Source organism: Octopus bimaculoides, chromosome 21 (genome assembly GCF_046866305.1).
Source record: "Octopus bimaculoides isolate indiv1 chromosome 21, ASM4686630v1, whole genome shotgun sequence".
Taxonomy (NCBI): Eukaryota; Metazoa; Mollusca; class Cephalopoda; order Octopoda; family Octopodidae; genus Octopus; species Octopus bimaculoides.
The window spans coordinates 4,974,776-4,982,275 of NC_142948.1; the positions used below are offsets into that span (position 1 = coordinate 4,974,776).

At 36.5% G+C, this 7,500-nt stretch overlaps 2 long non-coding RNA genes across 2 annotated transcripts in view; both read right to left on the reverse strand.

The window, feature by feature from the left end:
* LOC149131480 (uncharacterized) overlaps nucleotides 1-7,500 on the reverse strand; it is a 520,436-nt gene that overhangs the window by 215,351 nt on the left and 297,585 nt on the right. The window lies entirely within an intron of this gene.
* LOC149131481 (uncharacterized) overlaps nucleotides 1-7,500 on the reverse strand; it is a 260,458-nt gene that overhangs the window by 130,691 nt on the left and 122,267 nt on the right. The window lies entirely within an intron of this gene.

Consider the following 7,500-nt stretch of genomic DNA (forward strand, 5'->3'; position numbering starts at 1 on the left):
GATGATGGTGATGATGATGATGATGATGATGATGATAGCAATGGTTGTTGTGCAAGGTTGTTGGTGGAAGACCAGCAGTGACCCATGCATGCCAGACTCCTCTCTCCATGCCACAGATGTTATCCAAGGCAAAGGCAAAGGCTGATCCAGCTTGGCATCAATGATGTCACAACTCATTTCTACAGCTGAGTGAACTGGAGCAATGTGAAATAAAGTGTCTTGCTCAAGAACAGAACACACAAAGACTGGGGAATTTGAACTCTCAACCTCACACTTGTAAGCCTGATGCTCTAACCACTGAGCCATGTGCATTCACAATCACACACACACACATATATATATATATATGCACACATACATAAATACACACACACACACACACACACACACACACACACACACACACACTGCTGCCATCATTGACCACTTGGACAAACCAAATTTTTCCCAAGCGCTTGTACCTGTTTTGGGAGTGATGTCTGATTTTAAATGAACTGAGCTGCTTAACCCTATTGGGACCATATTTTTTTAATTAAATATATTTCCCTTTTGTTTCAGGAAATTTCTTTTTAATAATCGATAGTTTGGAAAGATTTGTAAAATAATTAACTCTTTAATTATTAAGTTAGCCCTTGGCACAAAGCTTAATGAAAGAGCCTTAGATTAACTAATGACAGTTTAAATATTAATGTAAATAATTTCAAATAAATTCAGAATTGTGAATAAGGGAACTGGGAACAGTCTCAATCAGAATGGAATTAACCCTTTTGATACCAACCCTCAGTCTGAGTCCACCAGCTTCTTCTTTTTAAAATTTAATAACTTAAAAAACTTCCATCGGAATCTCGTTAATTTATGTTCCAAACAACAAATTAATAATGACGAAAGTTATTTCACTAAATTCTTCACTATTTTAAAAATAAATTAAAACAAAGGCAGCGAATTTCAACAGAAATATGGTAACAAAAGGTTTAAGCATTTTGGCACCAACCCTCCTGATACCAAACCTGGTTCTATGATACAAACTTCCTGTTTTTAAGTGATCTAAAAAACCCACCATCAAAATTTCATGTCACTTTATGTTTCAAACACCAACTTAATAATGCCAAAGTTATTTCAATAAATTCTTCATTATTTTCAAAATTACTTGAAACAAAGACAGTACATTTCTACAGAAATATTTAACAAAAGATTTAACCATGTTTCAAGCCAACCTTCCTCATACCAAACCTGGTTCTGTGATACAAAGTGATCATCAAAATTTCATGTTAATTTGTCCTAAACACCAGATTAACAATGACAAAGTTATTTTAATAAATTCTTCATTATTTTCAAAAAATTGAAACAAAAGAACTGCATTTCAACAGAAATATGTTAACAAAAGGGTTAAGCCCGACATTGGAATAAACAACAACAATAAAACTTATCACAGTTCTAATTTCATTTTACATGTATCTGTTTCACCATTTTAATTCCAATCCACCTGACACCATCTCTGCTTATATGATAGAAACTTCTGTTTAAAAGTGATCTAAAGTTATTTTACAAAATTCTTCCTTAATTTCCAAAGGCAGTTTATTTCAACAAGGATATAGTTAAAAAAGGGTTAAAAGTAACTTGACCATGGATACAGACAAGACAAATGTCAAGACAAGAATAACCAGTTCCTTGGCTGCTTGTCTTCTCCGTCTGTTTCTCTCCCTCCCCCTCTCTCTCTCCATATCCCCATAATCTTAAGCTTACAGAAAACATTCTGTTGAAGATGAATAAATCCATGGTATTACTTTGTGGTCAGCTGCTGATGTTATAATTGAATTTCTTTTCTAATCAACTTTGTTCCGTCTTCAATTAGACAGTGGTAACATCCACGGCAACAACAACAGCAACAACTACAACAACAGTAACTTTATAAAACGAATACAGGAAAGGGGGAAAAATATCAAAAAAAAAATAAATAAACAAACATTACAAAACATAAAGCACTCACACACACACACACACACACACACACACACACATTCAAACATACATAAAGACACGCATCTATACACTCTTGCCTCTCCATCTATTCACACACACATTCACACATGAAGCACAGGCATGGCAGTGTGGTTATGATGTTTGCTTTTTCAGCTTCAGGGTTTAGAGATCAATCCTACTGTATGCTTTGTCAGCTCCTGTCAAAACGCCCAGTCAAATACTAGCATGGAAAACGAACATTAAATAAAGATGATGACGGTGATATATATATATATATATATATATATATATATACACACACATAGAGGTCACAAAAGTGATGGAGGATAGTGACCAGCACCAGCTATTGCTAGAAACAAGAGTTAAAATAATTCAAAAGCCACTAAGTTATTTTAACTCTTGTTTCTAGCAATAGCTGGTGCTGGTCACTATCCTCCATCACTTCTGTGACCTCTATGAATTTCGTCTGATGCTACATTCTGTGTTCAAATTCCACCAAGGTCAACTTTGCCTTTCATCCTTTCGGGGTCAATAAATTAAGTACCATACTGGGTCAATCTAATGGACTGGTCCCCTCCCTCAAAATTTCAGGCCTTGTGCCTAGAGTAGAAAAGATTATTATTATTATTATTATTATTATTATTATTATTGTTGTTGTTGTTACTATAATTATTTTTGAGGTCTTATCATTTATATCATCCTCATTATTTTACTGTTATCATCATTTTTACCTTTATTATTATCATGGTCATCATTATTCTAATTTTACAATATTTATTATTATTATTATTATTATTATTATTATTATTATCATCAGCCGCATCTCTCTTTGTAATTGAATATTTTAAAAATCATTTACACGTTATGCTAATAACAACAGGAAAATCAGTTAAGTTCTATATTGACTCTCCCAAACACCTCACCACCTCTCAACCTAGCCCACCGCCATATTGCTTCCCCTGCCGCTACCCTCCACCTCTACTGCCTTCACCAAACCTTTCATTCTAAATGGTAATGGAATGCTAAATAAGTTTTTTTTTTCCTTTGAACTAAACATTCCGTTTTGATTGGAAATGCTTAGGATAGATGCTTCTCCAGGAAGAAATTTTGTTGTGAAATATGGCACAAAGTTCATCTCATGCACACACATATAAAGGGATGCTGAAAAGATGCTGGCTTTAAGGGTATCACGAGAGGCCTGGCTGGAGGCCCAACTTTCTGGAGTTCTTTTACAAGGCTTAGAAAAACTGAAGGATTGCTGCAATAAGTGTGTGAATCTGAGAGGTGGATATGCTGAATAAAATCATAATTAACTGATCCTCCTGGATTTTCTTTTACCCAAAGCTAAGAGTATTGCAGCAAAACCTATGATATATTGGTGGTGCCTGCAAAAATTTTTGGCGGAGAATTCAGGGCCAAGAGCAATCAAAACAAAGCAAAACAACACAGGGTGTGGATAAGGAAGGGGCTTCTGCACAGTTTCTGTCTTCCAAATTCATTCAGAAGACATAGGTTAACCTGGGGATACAGTAGAAAACACTTGTACAAGTTTCTGTATAGTGGAACTGAAATGAAAACCACATGGCTGCAAATAAAACTCCTTAACAACACAACCATGTCTGCACTTTGACAAAACGAGGCCTAGTTCAGAGCAAAACTGAACCAAACTGAACCAAATTGATTTATATCACTTATGATCTGAAATAAACTCGACTGCTCTCACAAACGAGAATACTAAAAATGAACCCGACCACTCTCAAAAATTAAGTAAAAAACCGGAAAAATAATCCAGAATCCTTGTCTGGTACTGGATCGATCCCAATACATCCGTATTGTCATTTTGTGTAACTGCTGTTGTATGTGTGTGTGTGTGTGATGATTTTATGCATGACTGACAACCAATCTATGAGAGCTTATTCAAGGAGAACTTATCTTTGTGAAATAAACACCGCTATAGTCATATAATCAGATAGGAAGACCAGACAAAAAGAGGCCTAGTCCGTCCAGAGCAAAACTGAACCAAACTGAACCAAATTGATTTATATAACTTAGCACAAAATATCCGTATTGTCATTCTGTGAACCTGCTGTTGTATGTATGTATGTGTGTGTGTGTGATGATGATTTTATGCATGACTGACAGCCAATTTACCAGAGTTTATTCAAGGGGAACTTATCTTTGTGAAATAAATACCCATATTGTCATAAAACCAGATAGCTAGACCAAACGAAACAAGGCCTTGTCTAAGGCAAAGCCAAACCTAACCAAACTAAACCAAACCAAACCAAACCGAACTGAATTGACCTAAATAACCCACCAACGAAATTCCCGTGTGTAGTTCCATGTAGCTACTGCTGCTACTGTGTGTGTGTGTGTGTGTGTGTGTGATTTTACGCATGATTGATAACCAATCAATAAGAGTTTATTCAAGTAGCATCATGCTTGGTTTCTCCGTTTCCATAATAAGTCCGCTACCCCCCCCCCCCCCCCCGTGCACCTATCTTGCTCTGTATTCTACAATAAAGAATTTCATGATTATGAAGATGGTTTATCAGAAAATTAAATTTTCTTTTATGTTTCAGAAATGAGCTTTGAAAGACACTAACATATGCACGCACACACACACACACTCACACACACACACACACAAACACACACGTATATATGTACACATTGAGGGTAGGGAGAGAGAAATGTTACATTTTGTAAAACTGATCATATACATACAAACCCAGTGTATACATGTGTGTGTGTGTGTGTGTGTGTGTGTGCGTGTGTGTGTGCATGCATGTGTGTAAGCATGTATAACTGTACAGGTTTGTGTGTGAGTGTGTGTGTACATATTTATGTATGTATATACACACATGTATTTCTGTGTCTATGTGTGTGCACAAGCACTGAGACTATGTGCTTATACACAGGTATATACACATGCAAGCTATATACACACAATCATATATATATACATACATATACATACATATATATGCATAAACATGTATATATGAATATATATACACACATATACATATATATACATATACATGCATATATATGCATAAACATGTATATATGAATATATATACACACATATACATATATATACATACATATACATGCATATATATGCATAAACATGTATATATGAATATATATACACACATATACATATATATACATACATATACATGCATATATATGCATAAACATGTATATATGAATATATATACACACATATACATATATATACATACATATACATGCATATATATGCATAAACATGTATATATGAATATATATACACACATATACATATATATATACATACATATATATATTTATACATGCATTTACATATATATACATATATTTACATCCATAAACACACACTCATATATACATACATACATACACATAACACACACTTACTCACACACATAAATACACGCATACACACATGCTTATATTCATGCAAAAATATATATATTATACATATGGGAAAATTATTACATGTGTTAAGATGAGTGGATGTACATATGTCTGTATGTGTGTATGTATGTATGTATGTATGTATGTATATTTATCTGTAAGTGTAAGTGTTCAGTCTGTATGTCACACATAATCACATACGTATATCACAATTAAAATATTTTCCCAGTTGATATGGAAATTTGAAGTTATAAAATGGCGTATTTGATATCATGGTGGTGGTGACGGTGGTCGTGGTGGTGATGGTGTTACCTGCATCTCCCCCCTCCGACACACACACACATGCAAGCACCTGCCTCACCTCGCACCACACATCTACATACCTCACACAAACAGTTAATTATCTCTTTTGTAAGTTTAAGAGGAACTCGGATGAGTCCTTCCCCTCCCCTCCCGCTCTCACTCTCACTCTCTCTCTCTCTCCCTCCCGCTCTCACTCTCTCCCTCCCTCCCTCCCCAGCCTTCTCCTTCGCCACCACACGTTCAGACACATTATTCACCATCGCCTCCTCTCCCCACCTCCCGTGCCACCATGTTCTTCTCTAAAATAGTATTTTAATACGCTGCAGATAACTTTCCAATCAATGATGAGTTGTTTTATCTTTCCTTATTACATCAAACACAAAGCCGGGCAGCCAAATGCGTCCCTATGAAGTTGCTCAATCTGCTAGAAATAACAACCAAATCGCCCACATCATTCACACAAAATCTGCTTCAAAGAGCATGTGCAAGATAATTTAGTCCTTCAGTTTAATGTGTGATTGCTTTTTTATACACAACTTGGCATAAGGACTAACAATGTTTGTACGTGTGTGTGTGTGTGTGTGTGTATGGCTGTGCATATGTGTGTGTGTGTATGGCTGTGCATGTGTGTGTGTGTGTATGGCTGTGCATGTGTGCATGTGTGTATGGCCTGCTCATGTAATTAATGTGAAAGTGGCTGAGCATTCCACAGACAAGTATGTGTAACCTTAACGTAGTTCTCAAGGAGATGCAGCATGACACAGACTGTGAAAAGACTGGCCCCCTTTTTAATTACAGGTACTGCTCATTTTCGCCAGCTGAGTGGACTGGAGCAAAGGTGGTGAGCTGGCAGAAACGTTACCACGCCGGGCGAAATGCTTAGCGGTATTTTGTCTGCCGCTATGTTCTGAGTTCAAATTCCGTCGAGGTCGACTTTGCCTTTCATCCTTTTGGGGTCGATTAAATAATTACCAGTTATGCACTGGGGTAATCCGTTTGTCTGTCCTTGTTTGTCCCCTCTGTGTGTAGCCCCTTGTAGGCAGTAAAGAAATAAGAATATGTGACAAATTTGAGAGCAGACTAGGTTCATCTGTAATGCACAGGAAAGTGGTCAACTAGTCAGTGATACCGCTAAAGGAAATGAAATGCTCGTGGCTCAAGCATCTGCTCAAAGTCCCCAGAAATCAAAAGAGATGGGTTCCAATGAACTAGACATCTCCTGCAGACCCCTAAATTGATTTATGAATTGTTTGGGTTTAAAAAAGAAATAAGAGAAATGATAAGAACATTTCTCTCCCATCGGTTTCAAATTTTGACACAAGGCCAGCAATTTTGGAGGAGGGTTATAAGTCAGTTACATCGACCCCAGCGTTCAACTGGTACTTATTTTATCAACCCCCGCCCCCACCCCAAGAGGATAAACGGCAAAGTCAACCCTGGCAACATTTGACTCAGAACATAAAGACAGATAAAACGCCATAGAGTAATTTGCCAGGCACACTAACGATTCTGCCAGCTCGCTGTCTCAACGATTTCACTCTTATTAAGTAACTGTATACCTACTTTTGCCCACTGCCTCTGTATATACGTATGTATATGCATGTATGAAAGGGTGTATGTATGCATATAAGTATTACACATGTATGCAATCATGTATAATGGATGTTAGGTCTGATCTAATCTAACTCAGGAAGACACAGGAACAATAACAGAAAGAGAATTCTATAGAAAGAAATTCGTCTTCATGAATGTCTGTGTGTGTGTCTGTGTGTGTGTATCTGGATATGT